Consider the following 27,500-nt stretch of genomic DNA (forward strand, 5'->3'; position numbering starts at 1 on the left):
TTGCTTCTACCCTCCTGTCAAACTTATATCTTACATTATTAAGGTTCCGTTACTTTCAAAGCGAAATAATGAATAAAGCATAAAGACGAGCTCAGCAATTACTTTAACTTTTTCAGCATTAAACCAAGTGTGTCTAGGTAATTACTTAAATTAAATAAATGCTCGTTTGCTCTTGCGTTCAATCAACAGTGTTCATCAGAGGAGGACATATTCTTTAATATCATAATACGTCTTGTACTTAGTTATTAATTGTCTTCTGTTTTCAGGTGGACCAATATGTTAAGATGTGGTTTCACATTGTTCAAGAGTCTGGACAGTTCTTTTTGCCAATCGTTGGAATTGTTTTTGCCGAGTGCACTAAAAGTGTTCAAGCTGCAGTTTCACAAGATCGGCTCCCATGGTGTTTTTGTCAATACAGTACAGCCTATTTTTGTACAACAACAATATCTCTATGGTACAGGTATCCTTGGAAGGAATGCAAGTGTCCTGTAAGATCAGTATTTTTGAATATTTCTTTCCCCATTACACCAAGAATACCATCAGTCCAAGGACTGACAATATTCTTTCTCGTCAAAATTAAAAGTCGTCTCGTGACGCATTGTGCTCTCTGATCGAGAATGATAAGAGTGTAACAACTATAGGCGAGAATGAAACAAAAAAAAAAGGAAAACATTACAAATAAATATGCTTAGCTCTTAAAAGACGGCACTAAAACCGGTAGAAAAAAAAAGAAAAAAAGAGTAATATTGTTGCAAAGTAGAGTAGTGAATCAGTTGGTGTTTTGTACCCCCAGCATTGACGTTTCGTATACCTAAAGGGTACGTGTACCCCAGGTTAAGAGCCACTACTATATGACTAAGAGACAGACTTCATAATTATGAGGAAAATGTAAAGAAGAGAGTGCTAGATGGGAAATAAGCTGTGGAAAATGACTTCATATGAGGAAAATGTAAAGAAGAGAGAGCTAGATGGGATATAAGCTGTGGAAAAGAGTGTGCTAAAAAAAAAAAAAGGGATTACCAAAAAAAAGAAAAAAAAAGAGAGGAAAGAAAATTAGAGTGGGCTTCAACGGGAAAAGCCTGAAAGACAGAGGATTGGACCGGAGGAGTGCTCGAGAAATAGACTAGCCTGGAAGAACGTGGGTTGGAGAAGGGTGGACTGGAAGAAAATGGGACTAGAGCGGAAGAAAACAGCCTAGAGAAAATAGCCCAGAAACGAAGAGCTAAGAAAAGAGTAACCTAACAACGAGTAGCATGGAAAAAAGTAGGCCTTTGTAAGAAATGGATTGGAAAAAAAAGAGTTGGGCTTGCGCAGAAAAATATGCAGTAGCCTCGAAAAAATAGCCCAAAACCGGGTAACTAGGAAAAGAATACGCTGCAGAAGAGTAACTCATGAATATCTTTGAAATGATCAACCCGTTAAAAAGGAGTACAGAAACGAGTAGCCTGCATAAGACTAACCCAGGATAGAAGTCCGTCTAGCCGAGTAACCTGTAACAGAGTAGCATGGAAAAGAGTAGACCAAAACAGAGTAGCCCGGAAAAAAGTAACCTAGAACAACGAAGCCTGGAACAAAATAGCCTGGAACAGAGGAGCCTGGGAAAGAGCGGCTCCGTAACTGGGGTGTCCAGGAAAATGAGAGTGCTCATGTTAGAGGAGGAAAAGAAGTGATCTACAATGGAAAAGGAAAAACCGAGGGCCAAAAAAAGAGCAGCCAAGAAAACGATAGCCTGAAAGAAAGTAATCCTGAAAAAGAAAAGAACAGGGTGAGAGAAGGAAGAGCATGAAACAGACACAGGAGATAAAAAAGAATAGAAATAGTGCACAAGACCAAAGTACACCTGGATTACGGTGGATCTGGTAAAGAGTGGATCTGAAGCTAGAATATCGAGAGAGAGAGAGAGAGAGAGAGAGAGAGAGAGAGAGAGGGAGAGAGGAGGCGGAGGAAGAAGAGCGTGGTGGTGATAATATTGAGGGAGAAATTGGTGGAAGGCTCCTCACCTCGTAAAACTACATTCTTTCTTGACCTCCGAAGTGAGAGAGAGAGAGAGAGAGAGAGAGAGAGAGAGAGAGAGAGAGAGAGAGAGAATGGAGGAAGAAAAAGAGAGAGAGAAGGGGGGAAATGAAGGTTCGATGAGGAATATAAAGGGAGAAAAGAGGAAGGGACAGAGAGGGAAAAAGTCGATAATTTATGAAAAGTGAGAAATGAAAGAAATAAGAACGGAAAGACGAGAGAGGGAGGAAGGAAAGAGTAGAGAAATAAAAGGGAGATGGAGAAAAGAGGGAGCTGAGAGAAAAGAGAGAAAGAGTAGAATGAAGGGAAGAAAGGAGGAAGCGAAAAATGAAATAAAAAAAAAAAGAAAAAGAATGAGGAGAATAGCAGTAAACACAAAAATATGGATAAAGAGGAATGGAGAGAGAGAGAGAGAGAGAGAGAGAGAGAGAGAGAGAGAGAGAGGGGGGGACTCGTAGTAAATAGGAATGATGGAAGACAGAAAAGTGGCAAAGATAAAAAAAGAAATGAAATCAGGAAAGAATGAGAGGTGAGAAAGGAAGTGAGGGCAAGAAAAAAGAGAAAAGTGGAAAGTGGGAGAGGAGGGTCTGAATTATTCCATACGGTGTAATTATAGAGATATGATCCTGTTCCTATCTCCGTCGGGGTCATTATCTCTCTCTCCCTCTCTCTCTCTCTCTCTCTCTCTCTCTCTCTGTATGTATGTATGTATGTATGTACGAACCCATGAATTTATGCAAAAAGTGTGTATTTATGTATTTATGTATGTATCTGAAGGAAAAAAATTACTGAGCCAAGGAAAATCGTTTGTAAGTAGCAAAAATAAAACGAAATTAGGGAGAACGACCTTGGCCCAAATAAAACTGATACACGGTAGCAAGAATAATGCAGACTAACTTGTACTGATGGGGTTAAGTAAATCCTTTCTCCTATTAGTGTTTTTGAGGATAAAGTGTTTTTATGGGTGTCATTATACCACCACCACCACCAACAACAACACCACTACTACTACTACTACTACTACTACTACTACTACTACTACTACTACTACTACTACTACCACTACTCATCTTCAACTGAATATTATAATCCAGCGTTGGGTTGAAAAGAATAATAGATTTATCACGACCATGAGAAGGTTGTCGGTATCAGTAATAATAGTATCAATATCAACACTCATTTTCCATACCTCATTCTTAATCATGTCATCCTGGGGTAATTGCCTAGAATAGAATACTAGAGTTATCCTGACCATAAAAGTGTTAATTACTGGTCATAACAGTAATTACTAGGATAATATCTTGCATGTGTTCAGAATTATTTACATGGTTATGACTGTTGGCGAGTGTTTGGTTGTTACTGTTGTTATTGTAGTTGCTGGATAATTTCGTCGTTATTTCCATCTGTTGTTATTACTACTGTTATTGTTCTCTCTCTATATGTTATTTACTTTATACATTTTGAGGGTGATGGTGGAGCTGATCTCTCTCTCTCTCTCTCTCTCTCTTGCCTTGGCCCAATATCCTTGCCTACCCACTCCTGCCTCCCTCTGTCATTATTCTTGCCAAAGTCCCGCCTCACCTAAACCCAATATCCCTGGCTACCCCTCTGTCATATCTTCTGCCTGAACCCTCCTCACCTGGATCCAATATCCCTGCCTGTCCATCCTGTCTCCCCCCCCCATCTGTCTACCTCCCGCCTATCCCTCTACTTACCCTCTAATTACCCCTCTTCCTCCAAACTCCTCTCCATCCCTCACCCGCTACCCTCATTTCCATCCTCCGTCTGCCTCTCTGGCTACCTCCCTGTCTACTTCTTCCATTTCCCTTACTTATCCCTCTCCGTACCTCCTGCCTACCCCCTGCTTAACTCCCGCCTACCCCAACTTACCCCTTGCCTACCCTCTACCTTACCCCTGCTTATATTAGTCTACTCTCCCCCTGTCTACCCTTTACCTATCCCTCTGCCTATCTCCTGCCCACCTCTGTCATATCGCCGGCCTGCCCTACCATTCACTATCTCCATTTGTATCGGCTAACATTCTGCCTTGATTGCAACTGCGAGAGAGAGAGAGAGAGAGAGAGAGAGAGAGAGAGAGACTCATCACACATAGATCCCACTGCTCCAACGACGTGGTCTGACCTTGATATTATTTACGAAAGAGAGAGAGAGAGGGAGAGAGAGAGAGAGAAAGTGTGTGCGTGTGTGTGTGTGTGTGTGTGTGTGTGTGTGTGTGTGTGTGTGTGTGTGTGTGTGTGTGTGTGCTTGTTCTCCTTTCTGTGCCGTCCTTGCAAAAAACAAATCAAGGTTGCGACAGGGAACTGATCTTAACTTTCTTGTGCACCTCAGCCCTGGTCGTCAATTTTGTGTATATCCTTTCTAGTCCTCAGTCCATTCGTTTTTAATTATTGGATGTATTCATGTCTATTGTTCTGCTCACCTTAATGACGTTGTTCGCTACTCAGTGTTAGGTAATTACTTGATTATTGATTTACTTGTTATCCTTTATATACCACTTATTCTACCTGCTTGTTTTCCTGCTCACTTACAGTAGATGTAATCATTGTTCTGTCTCTGCGCTTTCGCTTTCGATGCACCGAGAAGATAGATTTATAAATATATAGACAGACAAGTAGGCAGATAAATAGATGGTAGGTAGAGGTTTATGCAGGTTGGTAGATAGACAGATAGATAAAGCTAGGATAGATAAATAGATATACAGGTAGAGAAACCGACAGTAAGACGGACAGATCGTTAGTAGGTGCTTCTCGTAATGAAGCGGCTAATACTCCTTGTCTGTCTCCTGCTAAGACGCTTTATCTCTCTCTGAACAATGGCGAATTTCTCACTATATTCATTCAAATTCCAAACGATTATAATCGGCTTAGGTGCACTGCAGATTTCATAACACCTCCTCTTAAGCGATTCATTTTGTATGTTACACTTTTTATTCTCCTGTTGTTGCTAAGACAATATAAATACTATAATCAGCAAAATGCCATAAAAAATGGTATCATAGTGTAACGTGCATAACAAATTCGCGATAGAAGAGGTACTGCGAAGCCTCCTGTACCATTCAGAGTACCGTCCGAGGAGAGACCCGTTGAAGTGAAGAGCTTGATGAAGACTTTTTCTAATCGTCCAATTCGAGAAATCTCTACTAAGGTGAGCAAACTGATTTTGAGACAGCCAGAAAATGGAATAAAAATGACATACTGATAGAGTTAATCTCTTTGGACAACTGGGGATTTGCGAGTCACGATTTTCTTTTTTCCTCTGAGGGAGCTATGAAAAATTGTCAGGCGGCAGCACGGATAGAAAAGTTAGATCTTTCCTTCCTGGTCAGAGGGATAGAGGACACCTATTGATGATAATTCCTAGATAACGGCATGCCACACCTAAGCAGATAGCAAAAATTTAGTTGTTGAGATTTCTGCCGTCATCAAAGAATGTGAGGGAATCTTAACCCAGTAGTCGCCGAGGTTCCTCTGTATGGGATTTTGCTGTAAGGTTATTTAGTGTACTGCCCTCCGCTTATGAGCTTACTGTATAATCGTTAAGTTCAAAGATCAGTACATTGTGGTTCTCTCTTTCGTTAACGTTTTAAATGCCCAATTCCGTCCTTTTAGGTGGACCCTGGGTACGAATGGGTAAACCTAGGAGACGCCAGACGATTTTGGTCAGTTGAGAGAACCTTGGAATCATAGGATTAAATTTTCCTCTCTCTCTCTCTCTCTCTCTCTCTCTCTCTCTCTCTCTCTCTCACACACACACACACACACACACACACACACACACACACACACACACGCACACACACCTATGCGCAGGGTAAATAGTCAATAGTCAGGTATTTAATGAAACAGTGACTGACAGGGGGATTGATGCGCAGGTGTGAGAGAAGGCCGGAAAACTTATGGGTGTTAAGTCATTAACAGGAGAGAGAGAGAGAGAGAGAGAGAGAAAGGGGGGGGAAGGGGGAGGGCGATAATATTATGGGCGTTAAGTCATCAGGATGAAAGAAAGCGGGAGAATGGAGAGGAGAAAATGGGAAAGGAAGGGACGAGTGGTTGAAGATAGGCAGAAGATCGGGAAGGGAGAGAGGTTGAGGAGAGATGTTGGACGTTTAAGTGAGTAAGGATGGGGGAGGTGAAAAGAAAAGTAAGGAGAGCCTGGGGAGGGGAGAGGAGAGACGTTAGGGAAGCGAGTCGGTAGTGGGAGTTTTTGCTCACATAAGTCTGGTCAGGAGCTGGCGACTGGTCACTTGTCTCCAATATATGATCAGTGGAATCAAGCACCGGGCCCTTAAAGTCTTGATTGGGCAATAATGAATGAAACAACTGAATAATATTCAGTCAATGCAGACCGTTTTTTTTTTTTTTTAGATAAAATCATTTATTAATTAAATTATATTACTGAAGGGATTTATCTTATATTTTATATAGTAACTGGACACCAGTCTATTAGGTATACAGTGTCCCATGAAACACGTGCCAAAGTTCTGGATGTTGTTCGTGGCTTAATTTTGAATAAGGAAGGCTGTATCAACATATGTCCAACTCTCCGTCGCTTTGGATCAATATTACTAATGACTTCATGAGTAAAATATGGTGTCCCTTAAAATAAATCCATGAGGTTATCAGTAACTGCAGCTCCCTAACTGTTGTGAATTGGACCAACGGTGATACAGCATTTATTACTCAAAATTAGATCAAGAATATCCTCCTAAAGTTAATCATACGTTTCACTCGTCACCCTGAATGAGTATACTCGTAACACTAATAAGTACAAAAGTGACTTTCATTTTACATTTCCACTACATGTGTTTTTTTTAATCGCACTCCTTAGCTTCGAGAAACCATAACGCCCACGGTTATTTTTTTTCTTTTTTAATATTATAGATTACAGTTCATTTGGTCCATTGGTGCATTAAATACTGATCACCGTGGGGCCGTTTGTTACAGCAGAGGCTCAAGCGTACGTTTAGCTGGTGATGGATTGTTTGTTGAGAGAGAGAGAGAGAGAGAGAGAGAGAGAGAGAGAGAGAGAGAGAGAGAATATGTGTGTCCGCATATGTATGAGTGTGCGTGGTGCGTGTGTGTGCAAGTGCGTGCGTGTTTGCTTGCTCTCCTTTCTACGACGTTCTTGCAAAAAATAAGTAAAGGTTGTGACAGAGAATTGATCTTTGTGCGCCTCAGCCCTGGTCGTCAAGATTGTGTAGCCTATATCCTTTATCCTTTCTAGTCCTAAGTCGATTCTTTTCAGTTGTTTGATATATTCTGGGTCATTGCTCTGTCCACCCAATGACGCCATTTGAGATTGGTGATTAGATAATTACCTGTTTATTTATTTGTTATCCTGTATTTAGTGCTTATTCTACCTGCTTATTCTCCTCCTTACCTACAGTAGTTGTAATTATTGTTATCGCCCGCCTATAGAAGGCGGAGCGATAATGTTTTTGCCTGCCTGTGTGTGTGTGTGTGTGTGTGTGTGTGTGTGTGTGTGTGTGTGTGTGTGTGTGTGTGTGTGTGTGTGTGTGTGTGTGTGTGTGTGTGTGTGTGTGTGTGTGTGTGTGTGTGTGTGTGTGTGTGTGTGTGTGTGTGTTCCCATTATATCTCAAGAACGGCTTGAGCTATCAACATGAAACCTTCAAGGCATCAAGATATGGCCACTTTCTTGGCCTATTTAGAAAATGAGCACTCGGGGTAAACGTCAAGGTCGCCAAAATGGCTACCAAAGGTCAATTAGTTTTTATCTCCCGTCTTTGGCACCATTATATCTCATGAACAGCTGGAGCTATCAACATGAAACCCTCAGGGTATCAAGATATGGCCTAAATCTCGGACATGGACAACAGCATTCTGGTGGGAGATTAGCATTCGGCTCCCGAATGCTTTTCTTTCATTCTGTCTGCGTTTTCTCTTTCGATGACCCCAAAATAGACTGCTAGATACATAAACAGACAGACAGACAGACAGACAGATAATAAATAGATAGATAGATAGATAGGTATGTATGTAGGCAAATAGGTAGCAAAGTAAATAGATAGATAGATAGATGCAGCAAGACAAATAGATTGTTAGATTAATAGACAATGGGTAGGCAAACCGACAGTCAAATAGATAGATCGTTTGGAGGTGCCTCTCGTAATGAAGGGGCTAATACTCCTTGTCTGTCTCCGGCTAAGACGCTTAATCCCTCTCTGAACGATGGCGTATTTCTCACTTTATTCATCCTGACTCCAAACGATTATACTCGGCTTAGGTGCATTGGAGGCTTTGTAGGCACTCTTCATTGGCAGTTAATTTTCAACTGCACAGTTTATTTCATCCTCTTGCATGATCTGAGACAAACAGTGTAAATACTATAATCATCTAATCACCATAAAAATACCGTGGTGCATAACAAATCGCTATGTAAGAGGGGCTGCGAAGCCTCCTGTACCACTCAGAACACCGTCACAGGGAAGACCCAGAGTAGTGAAGAGGTTAATGAAGGCTTTATCTAATGCTCCACCTCAAAAAATTTCCACTAAGGTGAGCAAATTAACCCTTGCCGGGCTGCAGACCTCTTATAAAGCACAATGAAGGCCTGCACGGCCCATGCTTCAAACCTCATATGAGGTACAATTTACACTGGTTACAAAACAATGACTCAGTGGAGGTCACCTATCCTACAAAAAACCAGCCCGGTAGGGGTTAATCTTGTGACAGTATAAGAAAAAAAAAAGGGGGGGGGGCTGAAAGAGTTAATCCCTCTCTCTGGACGACTGGGGATTTGCGTGTCATGATTATTTTTTCTTCTAGGAAATTTAGTAAACTCGTCAGGAGACAACATAGATAAAGAACAGTGATATTTACGTCATGGTCAGAGGGTTAGAGGACTCATAGTACAGTTAACTACAGACGACGACGACGTCACACCAAAGCTGATACCAATTTTTTTAATTGTTTAAATTTCTGCCATTGTCAAAGGATGGGATGGAAATTTAACCCGTTAGTCCCTAGGGCTCGTCTGTATGAGATTTTGCTGTAAGGCTACCGCGTTTGGCGTACTGCCCTCCTCATACTGACTTATAATAGCCAAGTTCATAGACCCGTAGCGTGAGGTTATCCCCATTATTAACTATTGATAATGCTTAATTCAGTCCTTTTAATGGCCGCTGAGTACCAAAAGGTTAACCTAGGAGATACCAGACGATATCGGTCAGTTGAGAGAGCCTTGAAATCAGAGGATTAAATTTTCCCTTCTCTGTCTGTCTGTCTGTCTGTCTGTCTGTCTCTCTCTCTCTCTCTCTCTCTCTCTCTCTCTCTCTCTCTCTCTCTCTCACACACACACACACACACACACACACACACACACACACACCTACGCATATGCTAATAACCAAAAGCCAGCTGTTTACTGAAACAGAGTTACTGTTACTGACGGAGGGACTGAAGTGCAAGTGTGAGAGATGGCATTAAAACTTATGGATGTTAGGTCATTAAAAAGGAGAGAGAGAGAGAGAGAGAGAGAGAGAGAGAGAGCGAGAGAGCGCATTTGTGGGTAGGTATGTGTGTGCGTAAATGCGAGTATGTGCGTGCTTGTGTGCTTGCTCTCCTTTTTCTGTCGTCCTTGCAAAAAACAAATCAAGGTTGCGACAGGGAATGGATCTTAACTTTCTTTGTGCACCTCAGCCCTGGTCGTCAATTTTGTGTATATCCTTTCTAGTCCTCAGTCGATTCGTTTTTAATTATTGGATAAATTCTTGGCCATTGTTCTGTCTACCTTACCGACACTGTCTGAGATTCGGTATTAGATAATTACTTGTTTATTGGCTTGTTATCATATATTTACTGCTTATTGTACCTGTTTATTCCACTCACTCACAGTTGGTTACTACTTGTTATATTTGCTGAGTTCTCTCTTTCCATCCACCCTAGACAGACAGAGGAAAAATAAAAAGGAAGATAGATAGGTTGGTGGGTAGGAAGATAGATAGGTAGGTCGGTAGGTAGATAGACAGACAGATAGATAGAGAAATAGAGATATATATAGATGGTAGATGGATAGAAGAATATTGTTAAATAAAGAGATAGGCAGGTAAACAAACCAACAGGCAGACAGATTTTTAGGAGGTGCCTCTCGTAATGAAGGGGCTAATATCCCTTGTCTGTCTCGAGCTAAGACGCTTAATCCCTATCTGAACAATGGCTCATTTCTCACTTTATTCATCCTAATTCCAGTCGATTATATTCGGCTTAGGTGCCATAGTCCAAGTGCATTTGAGGCTTCGTACCGCCTCTTCTTTAGCTATTAGTTTCGCATATTGCGCTAGTTTATAAATACCGTAAAAGCGAATTATCATAGTGTTATGTGTGTAAGAAATCGCCAAGGAAGAGGTGCTAAGAAGCCTCCTGTACCACTCAGAGTACTGTCCCAGGAGACTCCCGTAAAAGTGAAGAGGTTTATGAAGACTATACCTAATCCTCCAGTTAGAAAAATCTGTACTAAAGTGAGCAAACCAATCTTGAGATGGCCAGAAAATGTATGTCATGACATACTAGGGCTGAAACAGTTGGTCTCTCTGAACGACTGAGGGTTTGTGAGTCATGAATGAGTTTTATTTCTACCTCCGCCAATGAAGGAGGTATAAATAAAACTCATTCATGACTCATTCATGACTCACAGCTTATGTATTCACCTGCTTGTTTGTCCACACTGCGAATTTCAATGAAATTTAGTGGAAAGGTGGGTCATAGGCCAAGAAAGAATTGATTAAATTGGGGGACTGATCCGGATCTGGATCCAATCATCCCGCACAATATCTCCAAAAGTTCTTTTTGTATTTCATTAAGATTTTGTGGAAGAGTGGGCCATGGGTCAAGGAGCAATTGATTAAATTTGGGAGCGGATCCGGATGCTATGTATTCCACACAATATCTTCACGGATCCAGATCCGGATCCGTTTTAATGGCAATGACATTGGCGGAGGTATGAGCTCTATGAGTGCTTTCTAATTCTTATTTTGAAGGAGTTGAGTAAATTGTCATTCGGCAGCATGGATAAAAGAGTAATCTATCCGTCATGGTCAGAGGGTTAGAGGTCACTTATAATATTAACTCATAGACGACGACGTGCGACACCCGAGGTGATAGCAAAAATATAGTTGCTGCGATTGTTGTAATCTTCAAAGGACGAGAAGGAAACATGACCCATTTGCGCCCAGGGTTCCTCTGTATGGGGTTTTGTTGTAAGTCTACTTATTGTACTGCCTTCCGCATATTGGCTCATAGTCGTTCATAGATCCGTATCCTGCGGTTCTCCCCTTACTAACTTTGAAAAATACTTTATTCCGTCTTTTTTAATTGACCCTGGGTACGAATGGGTTAATCCAGGAGACACCAGACGATTGTGGTCAGTTGCAAAAAGTCCTTGAAATCAGAGGATCAAACATTCCCCCCCCTCTCTCTCTCTCTCTCTCTCTCTCTCTCTCTCTCTCTCTCACACACACACACACACACACACACACACACACACACACACACACACACACACACACACACACACACACACACACACACCGCTCGCTGGTGAGGTGGTAACGTTCTCGCTTGCCAACTGGTGGACGGGATTTCGCGCCTCGCTCAGGTTGCGAAACGTTTCACTGACGAAGTGGGTGGTTACTGTCCCCCTATTAGGAGTCCATATTATAATTACAAATCATAGTAGATAGATAGATAAATAGATAGATAGAGAGACAGATAGAAGCAGGGAGTCAGATGATGAGAAGGTATTGTGTCTGCGAGAATCGAGCAATGCTAAACATGCTTACACACTCTTAACTCAAGGAATGCTTTATAGGCACACGACAGCGCCTAGTGACCATACACACACATACACACATACTCACACACAGGCTTCTAGAACTTTCCACTCACAAGGAACACACGTGACACAACCTCTGCTACACCAGAATTTAGGAAAGAGAGCTCAGAAGGAGACAGGCGATAGAAGAGACAGGTCGCAGGGAGAAGGGCTTAGCAACTTGAGAGAGGGACAGAGAGAGCGAGACAGAGAGATAGCTAGCGGGACTCTATACTTCGCTCTGTGTGAGAGACTTGTTAATATTTCCAAGACAAATAAAAATAGTCCCATACTATTCTTTACCTCTCCTGTCATTACATGACAAATGGGAAAGAAGATTAGCTACTTACAAAGCTGCTCAAATATAATAACCGCTCGTCCACAAGTCTAATACATATATAACTCAACTACAAGTAACCACAAAGGAGTTACAAAGTCTATTATGACACCCCTTGAGCAAGGGGACGGGTGTGTGCGTGTGTGAAGGTCACAGCCTTGCCCTTAGATCGGACTATATGAGCTCTCGGCTCCCTTCCAGGAGGGTAAAAGCTGACGATCACGACCATCAAGTGATCCTGACCGACCCGGTGAATTACACACACACCTACACACACACAGACACAGACACACACACACACACACACACACACACACACACACACACACACACACACACACACACACACACACACACACACACACACACACACACACACACACACACACACACACACACACACACACACACACACACACACACACACACACACACACACACACACACACACACACACACACACACACACACAGCTATGCGTCTGGTAATTAGCCAATAGCCAGGTATTTAATGAAACAGGCACTGACGGGGATTGATGAGCAGGTGTGAGAGAGGGAAGGCCGGAAAACTTATGGGTGCTACGCCATTAGCAGGAGAAAGAGAGAGAGAGAGAGAGAGAGAGAGAGAGAGAGAGAGAGAGAGACAGACAGACAGACAGACAGACAGACAGATTGACTGTAGAGGAAAAGTAGAAAGAAGTTGAAGGTGAAAGAAGACAGGGAAGGGAGAAAGAAGGGGAATGGGAAAGGTGAGGTGAGGTTATGGATGGGAGAATGAGATGAGAAAAAGGAAAAAGGGGGGAGATGGGAAAGTGAGAAGAAGAAAGAAATGGAGGTTAGAGAGGGGAAAGGAGAAGGGAGATGGTGGGGAGGGAGGGGGATAGGGTAAGGAAGCAGGGAGAAGGCTAAGGAGAGGAGGGAGAGAGGAGGTGGAGAGAGAGGCTAAGGAGGGGAAAGGAAGAGATAATAAAAACAGAAAGTGGTAGGTGTAGAGGCTAGCAAGAGGAGAAAAGATAGCTAAGGTGAAAGGTGAGGAGAAAAGAGCCAAAGGTGACGGGTACTGAAATTCTTTAAAGGATCAGACTAAGGAAATTAAAGTAAGTCAGAAGAATTACATTGGCCAAGTAATTAGACACAGGTATACTGGCAGGGAATTTGATGAATAGGTGTGTGTGTGTGTGTGTGTGTGTGTGTGTGTGTGTGTGAGAAGGTTGGATAACTTAAGGGTGTTTAGTTATTAGGAGGGGAAAGCTGAGGGAAGAGGTAATGAGATGAGAGAGGAGGAAGGTGAGAGAGGTTGGAGACTGCAGAAAGAGAGGGATGAGGTTAAAAATAACGAAAAAAGGAGAGAGGAAAGAGGGGAGAGAAGAAAGGTTAAAGGGAAGGGAATAGAAGTAGAGGTTTGGAAGGGGAGATGATGGGGAAGGAAGAGGGGAAGGTGGAGACGAGAAGAGGATAGGGGAGAGGGAAGAGACTGGTAATGAGACACATTGACAGGGGAAGTAATGACCAGGTGTGTGTGTGTGTGTGTGTGAGAGAGAGAGAGAGAGAGAGAGAGAGAGAGCGATAATATTATGGGCTATAAGTCATCAGGAGGGAAAGCAGAGGGAAAGAGGAGAGGGGAGAAGATGGGAAGGGAAGAGACGAATTGTTGAAGAGAAGCAGAAGGTCGGGAAGGGTGAGAGGTTGAAGAGGGATGTTGTATGAGGAAGGGAGGAGGGATGTGGCAGGTGAAAAGGAAGAGTGAGGGGCGGCTGCAGAAAAGGGAGGGGAGACTGGGTTGGGGAGTCGGTGTTTTTTTTTTTTTTTTTTCTCACTTAAGATATGTCAGGGAAAGCGACTGGCCACTCTCGTCTTCGGTATATGGTCAAGAGAACCAAGTTTCAGATGGGGTAGTAAAGAATGAAACAATTGAATACTATACAATAAATGCAGACAGACCTTTTTTTTTTTTCTTAGATACAGTGATATATTATTTTAAAAATATTACTGAGGGTAATCACAATTTTTTTCCTGTTATATATGCGAATCGGAAACCAGTCAGTATACTGGGTAAACAGTGTGTCCCATGGAACGTGTGCCAGAGTTCAGGATGTTGTTCTTGGGCCACTGCTGTGCAAGAATATCTATATCAACAATCGGGTCCAGTTCTCAGCCGCTTTAGTTATGATTAGTGATGACTTCATAGACAAAACAGTGTCCCTCAAATAAACCCTTAAAGTCATCTGAACCCCTGTAACGGTGGACAATTGAGCCCATGTTGTAACAGCATTTATTAGGCTACTCCAAATTAGGCCAAGAATAACCTGAAATTGAACACACGTTTAACACGACACCCAGAACGAGTATACTGTTTAATACTAATCGTAATCCAGTCACTTTCCTATAGTATTTCCTCTGTTTTATTCGTCGTACTCGATCGTTTCGGGAAGCCATAACACACTTACTTAGTGTTATTAGTACTATTTTATTGGTCACAGTTACTTCAGTCCATCAGCTTATTAAATTCTGGTCACCGTGAGGCCGTTTACTATTATAACAGAGGTTCAAACGTGTGATTTGGTGGTAGTGGATCGTTTGTTAGGAGAGAGAGAGAGAGAGAGAGAGAGAAGAATGCTTATGACAGCATGTTCGAATTACAAGGTAGAGAGAAAGCAAATTACTCCACTTAAGGATGAGTGGGAATGAGGGAGGTGATGGGAGGGGAATGAGGGAGGAAGGGAGGGAGGGCGGAGGGAGGGGAGGGAGGAGAGGGAAGGGAGGTAATGAGTGCGATGTGGTATGATGGTGTGGTTATGAGGTGTAGTGGTGTCGGTCAGAACAGCAGTTTATTTCCACAGAGGGACCAAGCCATCACCACCTCGTTACCTATGCCAGAGAAAATTATGAGGAGCAGGTTAGGAAGGAGGATAGGCAGAAGGGTAAACAGAGAGTGAGAGAGGCAGCGGTTAGGGTGTGAGAAAGGGTGTGAATTAGGTAGTGTTTAAGGCAGGGGTATGGCAAGGTGTGAAATATGAAATGCTTAGGGTGAGATAGTTAGTCAGGATGTGAGGCAAGGGGTAGCCAAGAGAGTATACAAGGTATTATTGAGACAGTGTGTGTGGTTTGTTGTAAGCAGGAATATAGGTAGGATGAAAGGTAGGAGGGTAGACAGAGTTTTAGGCACTGATAAAAGCGAGGAACGATGTGGGTGAGGTAAACTTTGGGTGAAACACGGTATGAGAGAGGTAGGAGGAGAGATATGTGCAATGCGGGATGTGAGAGAGAAGGAGGACAGGTTGGTGTGAGTGAGGTTGTGGGAGAGGGAGGGAACGAGGCATGGTGTGAGCCAGAAGGGTAAACAAGGCGTGAGAGAGGCAGTGTGCGCGACAGTGAGTGAGGCAGTGATGCAGCAAACGAGACGCAGAATATAGAAGTGGAAGAGGTGAGAAAGGGTGTGAGGTAGTGGCATACAGGGGGTGCCACTGCCTCACACTGTTACTCAGCCCTCCCTGCCGTCCTTCCTGTCTGCCTACCTGCGATCCTGCCTCCCTGCCGTCCTGTCTCTCTGTCTTCCTGCCTCCCTGCCTCCCTGCCTTCCCGCCTTCCTGCCTTCCTGCCTCCTTGCCTGGCTGAGCTGACTACTGCTCACATCTCGCCTGTAATAATTAATCACCCTTGATCAAGCCACGAGTAATGTGCTCTCTCTCTCTCTCTCTCTCTCTCTCTCTCTCTCTCTCTCTCTCATTCCAGCACCATACCTTGTGTATTTATTTCCTAGTTTCTTCCCAGTCCTCATTCTCTTAATTCCTCTTCTTCCTCTGTCTTTTCCTCTTCCTCTGTCTTGTCTTCTTCCGCTTCCTCCCTTCCTAGTTATTTTCTACAAAGATATTTTACTCCATTCACTTTCCATCCCTTACTCCTCTGTTAATACCCTTGCTTCCTCCTCCTCTCCTCCTCCTCCTCCTCCTCGCTTTTCTTGTCGTTGTTGTTGTTGTTGTTATTGTTGTTGTTGTTGTTGTTCTTCTTCTTCTTCTTCTTCTTCTTCTTCTTCTTCCTCCTCTTCTTCTTCTTCTTTCTCTTCGTCTTCCTCTACTTCTTGTTCTTTCCCTCCCCCTCCTCCTCCTCCTCCTCCTTGTCCTCCTAGGATATCGAGATAAAGTTTGCAAAGTTTGGAAAGAAGATGAAAGTAAATACCAGAGAGAGAGAGAGAGAGAGAGAGAGAGAGAGAGAGAGAGAGCATTTAGATGCAGAAAGAAGGAAAGAGAAAGGAGGTGACGGGAAAGGGAAGAAAGAAAGAAGGACGGAAGGAAGGAAGAATGGTAGGAAGAAAGGAAGAAAGGTAGGAAGGAAGGAAGAAAGGTAGGAAGGAAGGAAGGAAGGGAGAGAGAGGACAAGCAGAGATTAGGCTGAGAGGGTGAGAGATAAAATTAAGAGGGAGGGATGGAGGGGGTAAAAGGGGAGAGATGGAGAGAAGAGAAGGGAAGAGAGAGGGTGGAAGGGAGGAAAGGAGAGAACTGAGGGTATGGAAGAGGAAAGGAACGAGGGAGAATATGAAGGAAGTTAATACGTGTGAGGGAGCGAAGGAGGAAATGGGGGATGGGGGGAGGATGGGAGCGAAGGAAAGGAATAAGTGTGACAGGGAGGATAAACTGATAAGGAGGGAGTTAAGAAATGAGAGAGAGAGAGAGAGAGAGAGAGAGAGAGAGAGAGAGAGAGAAAGAGAGAGAGAGAGAAGAAAGCAGGAAAGGAAAAAGGAAGGAGTGTGAAAGTGGACTGAAGAATGGATCAAAGGAGGAAAAGAGGGAAAGGAATGGGAATGGAGAGAAGAGACACAGAGAAGGAAAGTAGGAAGGGAGAATGATAGAGAAGGGAGAGAGATGAAAAAAAAAGTAGGAAGAAAGAAAGAAAGAAAAAGGAAGTTAAGAGGGCAGGAAAGCAAGGAAGAATGCAACATAGGAAGGAACAAGAGAGGGGAAAAAGATGAATAAGAAACCGGAAAATGAAAAAAAAAGTGGGTGGAAGAAAGAAAGAAAAACCGAGGAAGGAGGGAAATGGGAGTGCAGAGAAAGAAGGAAGGAAGGAAGGAAGGGGGAGAGGGAGGGAGGGAGGAAGGAAAGAAGGAAGGAAGGAAGACCTTAAACACACATTCCGCCCAGAAGGATAAGACTTGTTGTTGTTGTTGTTGTTCAGGTGACATGCCAGGATAAGTTTTTACTGCTTAACTTGTATTGAAAAAGTTTTCTTTGGTGAAATAACAGACGTGGAAGAAGGCAGGCAGGAAGATAGGGGAGGCAGACAGGCAGGCAGGCATGCAACAAACAGGCAGGCAAGCCTCTTTTTTTTTTTTCCTACTCAACGTCTCTTTCTCTCTCTTACCCATTGTCACCTCTATTTCTTCCACCTGTCTCTACACTCCACCTAACTTTCCTCTCTCTCTTTTTACTCTCAGTGCTCACCTCCCCCCCCCGTCTCTCTCTCTCTCTCTCTCTCTCTCTCTCTCTATATATATATATATATATATCGGGTATATCTATATGTATATCTATCTATCTATCTATCTATCTGTATATATACGGTATATAAAAGATAGATAGATAGATAGATAGATAGATAGAGAGAGAGAGAGAGAGAGAGAGAGAGAGATGCGTAGAATTCAATTATCCAACGTATATTAATTACAGGTAGCGTACATTGGTGCAAGCAGAGAGAGAGAGAAACAGGGACGGTCGTATTACAAGCAGGAACTGTCATATCGGAAGTAGAATCGGCCTGATTGCAAGAAGGAGTGATCATATTGAAGCAGGGGCAATCATAAGGCAAGCAGAGACGATCCTACACCAACCAGGACGACTATTTTGCATGCTCGAATAGTCTTATTGCAAGCAAGGACTTTCATGTTGCAAGCAGGAACGGTCGTACTGCAAGCAAGGATGGTCATATTGCAAGAAGGAACAGTTGTATTTCAAGCAATGATCGTCATCTTGCATGCAGAGAAGGGCATATTGGAAGCTGGGACGATCATATTACAAGAAGGAACTATCATAGTACAAGCAGAGAAGGTCATATTATCAGCAGGGACGGTCATCTTGCAAACAGGGAAGTATTGCAAGCACCAGACTCATTACAAGTCCAAGTTGTTGAGAGACCAAGTTACAATATACAAGACCTAGAGAGTGAGCGCATTTAACACCCCAACATCGCTACAATCTCTGCCACACCACATCACATCACACCACATAATACAACACAACACCACACCACACCACGTCACACCACACAGTACCACACCATACCACTCTCATCCATTCGGTCACACCACCCCGCATAAAGTATGCATACTTGAGGATTTCAGGCATATACACCATTCAGTAGCACTGTCTAGAACAATACCCCTTACCATCACTACATTGTATCACTACCTTATACCTCTAAGCCATACCACCACACCACACCACACCACACCACTCTCATAACTACAGGTATCCCCAACAGACACTCGCATACTGTACACACACAGATGCACATGCAAGTATTTTTCTCTCATACTCCTCATTACTTCCCCGTCTGCTGCAGTATCTAACATCAGCCCACCAAGAGATGTCACAACACTACCCCATACCTTCACATCACTGTACAGCACAGCACAGGAAGCCACACCACATCACACCACATCACACCACACCACATTACATCACATCACACCACATAGAGCAGCAGCATATCGACGACTGACAGGGTGAATGTATTTGATACCCTCTGGCCTCTCCTTGATGACAGAGACTACACCACACCACCACTTCATGCTGCCTACCACAACCTCCACCCCCACCCCTAATATGGTGTGGTGTAGTGCGTTGTGTAACGTAGAGTAGTGTGGTGTGGTATGGTGTGATGTTGTTTGGTGTGCTGTGATACCGTGTGGTGTAGTATGGTACAGTGTGGCTGAGTGCAGTGTAGTGTGATGTGGTGTGGTATGTGATACGGTGTAGTGGTGATGTAGTTATGTACCGTGCAGTGTGGTGTAATGTAGAGTAGTGCTGTGTGGCGTGGTATAGTGGTATGGTGTGGTGGTGCTGGGTGGTGTGGTGGCGGAGAGCAGAAGGATAAGACGGGGGTATCGACCGTGATGTAAGGGCTAAAACTTTGCCGTAGTTACCCCTTTGCTGACACAGCGCTTTTAACCACATCACCACAACTGTCTCACTTGGATGTATTTATTTCTTGCCATCCCTGACGGTTTCATTGATCTAAGCTGTTTTTTTTTTTTGTTTCAGTTCGATGACTTTTTTTCGTTTCATTCTTGCTTCATTCGTATAATACATTTCAGTTTAGGAGAGACCCTTCAGACTGGAGGGGTTAGATACAGCTTTCATTGGCATCCTCAGGACAAGAAAATCTCCTTTTGAAATAATCGCCTGGAGGTAGCAAGAATAAATAAACGAATTGTGTCACCGGACAGAATTAGTACTGCACTACCTTCATGCTGTCAACCCCTTCATTCCTTTGGCGTATATTTACACCCGCTCTCGCGATGCCAGTGTGTGTGTGTGTGTGTGTGTGTGTGTGTGTGTGAACAAAATTCAAAAGTTTTTATCCAGTTTCAACCAAATTTGGTCGAAGTGGCGAGGAACAGCTACGGGAATGACCTTTTATTTTGTAACACAGCTGCAGAAAGGTCAAGGTTACAGGCTTAGGTCAAATTTTTACCTACCAAGTTCAATTTAACCAGTTTTTGTCCGAGTTATACCCAGCCTGATGGAAAAGTTGAGGATAAGACAAGAATGAACGGAGTCGATTCTAAGAACAGTCATAAGGTCTAGGTCACAGGGCAAGATCAAAGTTCGACCCGTTTGTCTCTGTGTGAAGAAAATAAGTAAATAAGTGTTTATGTTATTTGGACCAAGCTTCGTGAAGTTTCGAGGATCACCCAAGGGGCTGGTCTATTATTTATTTATTATTATTATTTTTTTTAGAACAATACGTAAAAGAATTAGCTGAGACTAAAGGAAGAGGCGAGAATGTGAGAGAGTGAGAGCATGGATAGGGAATGTGCGCTGGAGTAGGTGAGAATGAAAGGGCAAAGAGGGTGTATGTCTTGTTGTGTGCAAGAGATTGAAGGAGAATATAAGAGAGTATGGATCAGGTGATTCAAGGATTGCGTGGGTAAGATTGAACAAGGGAATACAAACGTGCCCGATTTTGTGTGTGTGTGTGTGTGTGTGTGTGTGTGTGTGTGTGTGTGTGTATATATATATATATATATATATATATATATATATATATACAGTATATGCTCCAAAGCAAGATCATGCAAGCAGAGTGAAAGAAGAGTTCTGGGCAAATGTCGAAGCGTGCATACAAAAGTTTGAGAGGAATGAGAGAGCTTTTTTTGGCTGGAGATATGAATGGAAAAGTGGGGAATGTGAAGGTGGATGGAGTAGTTGGTGAGTGGGGTGTGCCTGCAGAAGTGTATAAAAATGGCAGTGCTGTGTGGAGAGGGGGTTGGTGATAGCCAATAATCTCTTTAAGCATAAAATGATCCACAGGTATATGAGGCAAATGATGAGAAGGGTGGGTGGTGAATTGAATGAACCGAAGGTAATGAGTATGTGTGTGTGGATGACAGACTGAGAAGGTATGCAGTGGATGCAAAAGCATACAGAGGTTTGGGGAGTGGACTTTCTGACCACCACTTGGTGGTGGTGAAAGTCAATGTTCAAATGCAATGAAGGAATAGGACAGGAGGAAGGAAAGAAAGATTGCAAGAGGATGGAAAAAAAAGAAAGTGGAGGGGAGATTGGGTAAATATGATTTGGAGCAGATGGGGGAGGTGCAAGGTGTGTGGAAGATTTTCACAGAAGAAATATGTGTAGCATATGATATGGTATGTGAGGTTAAAGGTAGACGAAAAGGCGGGTAAGGAACAGCATTGTGGAATGAAGAGGTGAGGCAAACTGTGGCGTAAAAGAAGAAAGCATATAGTGAATGGATTGGAAGCAGAGGCATGGAGGAATTTGAGAGAGAGAAGAGAGAATTATATGTAGAGAGGAAGAGAGAGGTGAAAAGATTAGTAAGAGAGAGCGCGAAGAAAGTGGATGAGGAATCTGGAAGGCATTTGAGCATAAAGTGGAGGGAATGTAAGAAGATGTTCTGGAAGGTGGTTAAGAGAGTTAAAGAGAGTGAAAAAGATGTTGGTAGGAGAGTGAAAGGTAAAAATGGCAGATTAATAGTGGAGAAGGGAGAAAAAGTGAGAAGATGGAGAGAAGACTTTAAGGAACTGTTAAACATAGAGCATGAAAGTAATGCGAGTATACAGTAAGTTGCTGGGGAATGGCTGGGAGAAGGAGGGTGGTGAGAAGGGAGGAAGTGATCAATAGAATGAAAGTAGTGAAAGCAATGAAGAAAGTCAAAATGGGGAAAGCCCCAAGAACTGATGGAGTGTGTGCTTGAATGATGAAGCACGGGGGAGAGATAGTAATAAAATGGATATGGAAGATGTGCAGATTGGCCTGAGAGGAAGGTAGAGTCCCAGAGGATTGGAAGTTAGATATAATTATTCCCCTGTACAAAGGAAAAGGGGAAAAAGAAGTGTGTGGTAAACATAGGGGCTTTTGTCTTCTTAGTGTAATAGGCAAAGGATATGGTAGGATACTTACTGACGTGCTGGGGAAATAACAGGAATTAGTTGGAGAAGACGTGGGAGGTTTTAGGAAAAGAAGAGGTTTGTAGATCAGATGTTCATCCTCAGATCTTCAGTGGAAAAGTTTCTAGAGAAGAGAAAGAAATCGTATGGGGCCTTCATGGAGTCGGAGAAAGCATATGACAGAGTGGACTGAAAAGGAATGTTGAGAATACTAAGAATATATGGAGCAAACGGGAAGTTGTTGAATGCTGTGAAGAGTATGTATGAGGGTGCTTAGGCTGCAGTGCATGTAGAAAGTGAACTGGGTGAATTTTTCTATCTGAATGTTGGATTGAAATAGGGATGTGTCATGTCTCGATGGTTGTTCAATCTGAATATGGATGGGTTATAAAAGAGATACAAGGTAGAGCAGTGGATGTTGGAGCGGCCCTAATGACAATGAACAGCGTTTGGAAACTTCCTATATTGTTTTCAAGTGATACTGTACTAAGTGAAGACGAAAGAGAACTGCAAATATTGGGGAATGAGTTTGGGAGAGTGAGTAGGAAATGGAATCTAAAAGTGAGTTTGGAGAGGAGCAAAGTTATGGTCTTCAAGAGAAATGAAGTCACTGAATGTACGAACAGTGAGGCTGGATGATGAGGAAAAGAAAAATATGAGTGCATTTAAGTACTCGGATAGTCTGACGAGTATAGATAGAAGTTTGGAGGACGAAGTGCTTGAAAGAGTACTTTAAGGAAGAAAGGTGGCTGGTTCTTTTAAAACAGTGGTAAGAAATAGGGAAGTGAGCATCGAGTAATAGAGTAACTGCATGGCAGTATTGTGGTACCAACTTTAACCCATGGAAGTGGAACTTGGACCTTGTTGGAAGAACACAAGTCAAGAGTGAGAGCAGTGGAAATGAGTTATTTGAGAGGAGCACGTGGAGTTACATGGAGAGACAAATTGGCAAATGAGGAAGTGAAAGAGCTTCGTAGTGCGGATGTGGATGTAATAGAAAGCGTTAGGAGAAATACACTGAGCTTGTTTGGCCATGTGGTGAGGATGGAGAACGAGAAACTAACAAGGGAAGTGTATATGAGTACAGTGGAGGGGTAGAGAGGGAGGGGAGGCCGAGGATGAGATGGACGGTTGGAGTGGAGAGTTATATGAAAGAGGCTGTGTGTGATCTGAGGGGAGGGCAATGGATTGGCGATTTGTTTTTGGCTACCCCTTGCGGGATTGACGCGTCTGGCATTAGATAGGCAACAGATAGATGTCAAAGGTCAAGACCACATGGCAAGGCCAACTTAATTTTTTCCGATGTAGACCGAACTTTGAGGAAGGCTTCAGGTTAAGGTAAGGATAAAGGGACTCGTCTGTAAGAACAGTTAGTCAAAGGTCAAGACCACAGGGAAAGGGTCCATGATCAAGGTCACAGGGCAAAGTACTCTGAAATATTTTTCTCTCGTCTCTGAAGCAAAGTTGGTGGAAGGATTAAGGGTCGGACATGACTGAAGTCATTCGAGTTTGGGAGCGATCAATCGAAGGTTAAGGTCACAGGGCAAAGTCTAATGTTAAACCCGTATACCATATGGTGGGCGCCGGTGTTGCACTCGCTGAGTGCTCATTCTTGTCCAGATTTTATTTCTGCTGCTTCCAGGCGATTTTATTGAGTGTAGGAGAGGTTTTCCAAACTGGAGAGGCTAGCGATAGCCATCACTTATTCGTTAGTACGAGATAGTTTTCTAGTTGAATAAAATCGTCTGTAGTAGGAAAACTAATAAATACGTCATCGGACTCATGGTGTTAACGCTCACTATGTTTTTTTTTCTTTTAATTTGAGCGTAGAATCTTGATTATTTATTTTAATACGAATCGGAGTGTTAGTATGAGTGTAAGTATGAGAGTAACGTGATAGTATTGCATAGGTATGTGACTGGAGGTTTTACGACAATGCAGTTCCATCAAGGGAAATACTGTACAAGTAACTTGGTTACATAACCTAAAACTTACTGAATTACAGTAACCTAGCCTAGGATCCGTGCACCTCGAATGAGTAAGGGGTTCTTTTCCGCTTTGGTGTTTAAAATACTAGACAACGGGAGACTAGTCATAGATCCCTAGACTACAACTAAAATAAGGAAATATGGATTTTTTTTTTTAATGCAAGGCAGAAGGTACCAAAGGCCAGTAATGCTAGTTTACCGCTGTTATTTTATTTTATTTTTTCTTCTTCCGTTTTGCTGTCAGTTGTGCATTTCATTCTCTGTTCTTCCTGCCTCTCACTGACTCTCTTTCCACTTACTCCCCTCTCCTCTTCACTCCTGTCTCCTCTCTTCCCTCTCCCCTTTCTTCATATTCTCTCTTCATAGTCCCTTCCCTCATTCGCCCTTCTGCTCTCTCGTTTGTCCCCTTCCTTTCTCCCTCCTTCATTTCCTTGCAGTTCTCTTTCCATTTTTCTCCTTTCTCCCCTCCCCTCTCTTCATTTTCCTCTCTTCATATTCCCTTCTCATTCGTTTTTATATTTGCGACATCCTCAGCTGTTACCTTTTCTTGTTCCTCTTTCATTTTTGCGCAATTTTCTTTATTTTTCCCATTTTTTTTCCTCATCCCCTTTCTTGACCCTCTCTTCTCCTTTCTCTTCTCCACTCTGTTCATTTTCTTCTTTTCATATTTGTTTGTCTAATTCGCCCTTCTGCTTTCTCCTTTGTCATCTTTCCTTCTCCCTCCTTCATTTTCTTGCAAATCTCTTTACATGGTTCTTTTTACTCTCCTGATCACTCCCCTCCCCTCACTTCATTTTCCTCTCTTCATAGTCCCCTCTTCTCATAAGCTTTTCCATTTTCTTCGTTCTCCTTGGTTTCCTTCCCTTCTTCCTCATTCATTTCCTAACAGTTCTCTTTCCCTTTTCCTTCCCCACTCTTTTCTCCTTTGCTCTTTTGCCCCCCCCCCCTCTGTCTGTCTGTCTGTCTGTCTCTCTCTCTCTCTCTCTCTCTCTCTCTCTCTCTCTCTCTCTCTTGATTTTCTTCCCTCATTTTTTTTTCTGTTTTCTCCTATGTCCATTTCCCATTTGCCTCTTTCATTTTTTTGGTTCTGTTTCTTCGATTTTCTTTCCTTTCCTATCTTTATTTCCTTCTCTCCTCCATTCTCCTTCTTCCCCTCTCCACATCTCTTCCTCGTCATCCCCTCCCTATCTCCTCTTCTTCTTTAGTTTGCTTAGCCTCCATCTTTATCAGACGTTTATCTCCTCTCCTCCTCTTTCCTCCTCTTCTTTCTTCTCTTCTTTCTGCAACCCTTCCTCTTTTTTCTCCTCTCCCTCCTCCAGCCCTTCCCCTCCTTCCTTACTTCTCCCTTTCCTTAACTTTCTTCGGTGTGTTTTGTCTCCTTTTATATCAGTTGCTTGTTCTTCCTCTTCTCATTTTTCCCTCTGTCCTCCCTTCCTTCCCTTCCTTTCTCCTTCCTTACCTCTTATCCTTCACTTTGTTTTGCCTCCGTCTTTATCAGATACTTGTTCTCTCCTCTCCTTTCCCCTTTTCTCCACTCCCCTCCTTCCTTCCCCTCTCCATTTCCTCTTCCTCCGCTCATTTCCTCCCCTCCTTTCCTCCCCACAACGACTGGTATAAGTATGGGCGCAAAATCTTCACTGCCTCACTCCGATGACGTATATTTCTAGTTTTTCTGGTTATCTTTCCACACAATATTATTTACCTTAGGAGGGGAAGTTCAAACTGGAGAAATCATTTCCGAGCTAGATAAAATCGCACCATGCAATACCAAATCACGTCACACCATATCATACCATACCAAACCATGCCATGCCATACTATACCATATTATACCATATCATACCATACCATGCCATACCATACTGTACCATACTTTATCATACCAGACCAGACCACAGTATACCATATCATACTATACCATACCATACCTCCACACCATATCAAATCAAAATTATAAAAATTAATTTATACAAGTAGTCTGCTTGAAGTGGTTAAGTATTTATCCAAGTATATAAAGGCAATGTGTTCAGGGATTCCGAAGAGAACGAGTGTTTATTTTGGCTATCTTTTTATTCAGTTCATCTAAGGCAGAGACATTTTTGTGGGCGTCTAGACTTCGACTCTTTTTCTGTTGCATTAAGATATGTAGACAGGTATGACAGTAAAACCTTAAGTACATGTTTATTTAGTACGCATCGGAATGTTAGTATGAGTGTAAGTATGAGAGTAAAATTTATAATATTCAGGTTCTTTACTCAAGCTGAATAATATCATGTGGCGTTAGTTGGAACAGATGTCCCAACCATGACTGTGTTAAGTTTGTAACGAGCATGCAAATGAGTGTTATAGCGAGTGTAAGTGTGAGAGTAAGACCTTTAGCCATTTCAATACGATGACGTCTTTTATAATATACTTGTGCCAGTACCAGGCGATTATTTTCAGCTTAGGAGAGCATTTAGTGGTGGACGGGTTAATGAAGGCTATAACTAACCTTTCCAGGTCGAAAAGCCCTCTCCTAAGCCGAATAAAGTCGCCAGGAAGTAACGTATTTCACAGGGCCTGATGTTGAGAGCTCTTCCACTTTTACTTTGTTATCGCCCGCCTTTAGGAGGCGGAGCGATAATGTCTTTGTCCGCGTCTGTGTGTGTGTGTGTGTGTGTGTGTGTGTGTGTGTGTGTGTGTGTGTGTGTGTGTGTGTGTGTGTGTGTGTGTGTGTGTGTGTCTGTCTGTCTGTCTGTCTGTCTGTTACCATTATATCTCATGAACGGCTTGAGCTAACAACATGAAACATTTTTAGGGTATCAAGATATGGCCAAAATCTTGGACGAGTTCGAAAATGGGCACTTAGGGCAAGGGCAAGGTCACCAAAATGTCTGCCCAACTAGCTTTTATCGCCCACCCTTAACACCAATATTTCTCATGAACGACTTGAGCTATCAAACATGAAACCTTCAGGGTATCAAGATATGGCCAAATCTTAGACGAGTGCGAAAATGAGCACTCGGGGTCAAGGTCAAGGTCACCATAATGGCTGCCAAAGTTGTCCAACAACATATTCTGGCGGGCGATTAGCATTCGGTTCTCGAATGCTTTTCTTTCATTATTCCCTGTTTCTGGATCCTGCCTCACATCGTCATTAGTCAGGAAAAGAAAGCCAGGGTAATGATGATGAGAAAAATGATAATAGTGATGATCATGGCGATGATGATGATTACAATTACTGGAAAAAGATGCTGCTGCTGCTGCTTGTGCTAATGATGATGATGTTTATAATGATCATCATTATCATCATTAGGTATCGTGTTTACAATTCCCTTTTAATAATTCACAAGGAATCATTGACAATGCTGATACTAATACCAGTACCTGTCAACTTTTGTATTGTCTGTGACTCTTTGCGAGTAGCTGAGAGGGAAACAGTAAGCGTGACTTATGTCCTAATGTTCAGTGTTTACAAAGGCAACTGCTGTGGCAGTGGTATTAATGAGAGAGAGAGAGAGGGGGGGGGGAACTGTCTTCCTGAGCCACCGAGGAGAAGAAATAAGCCCACAAATATAGCGAATTTATCGTGAAAATTTCCTCACTTCGAAGACGTACTTTTCCATTATTATTGCTCCTTCCAAACGATTTTATTGAAGTTAGGAAAGGCCATTCTAACTGGAAGATGAATGAAAGCTCTGTCTACCTAC

This window comes from Coenobita brevimanus, chromosome 61 (assembly GCF_032717465.1).
Source record: "Coenobita brevimanus isolate Jiangsu-jjx chromosome 61, ASM3271746v2, whole genome shotgun sequence".
NCBI lineage: Eukaryota > Metazoa > Arthropoda > Malacostraca > Decapoda > Coenobitidae > Coenobita > Coenobita brevimanus.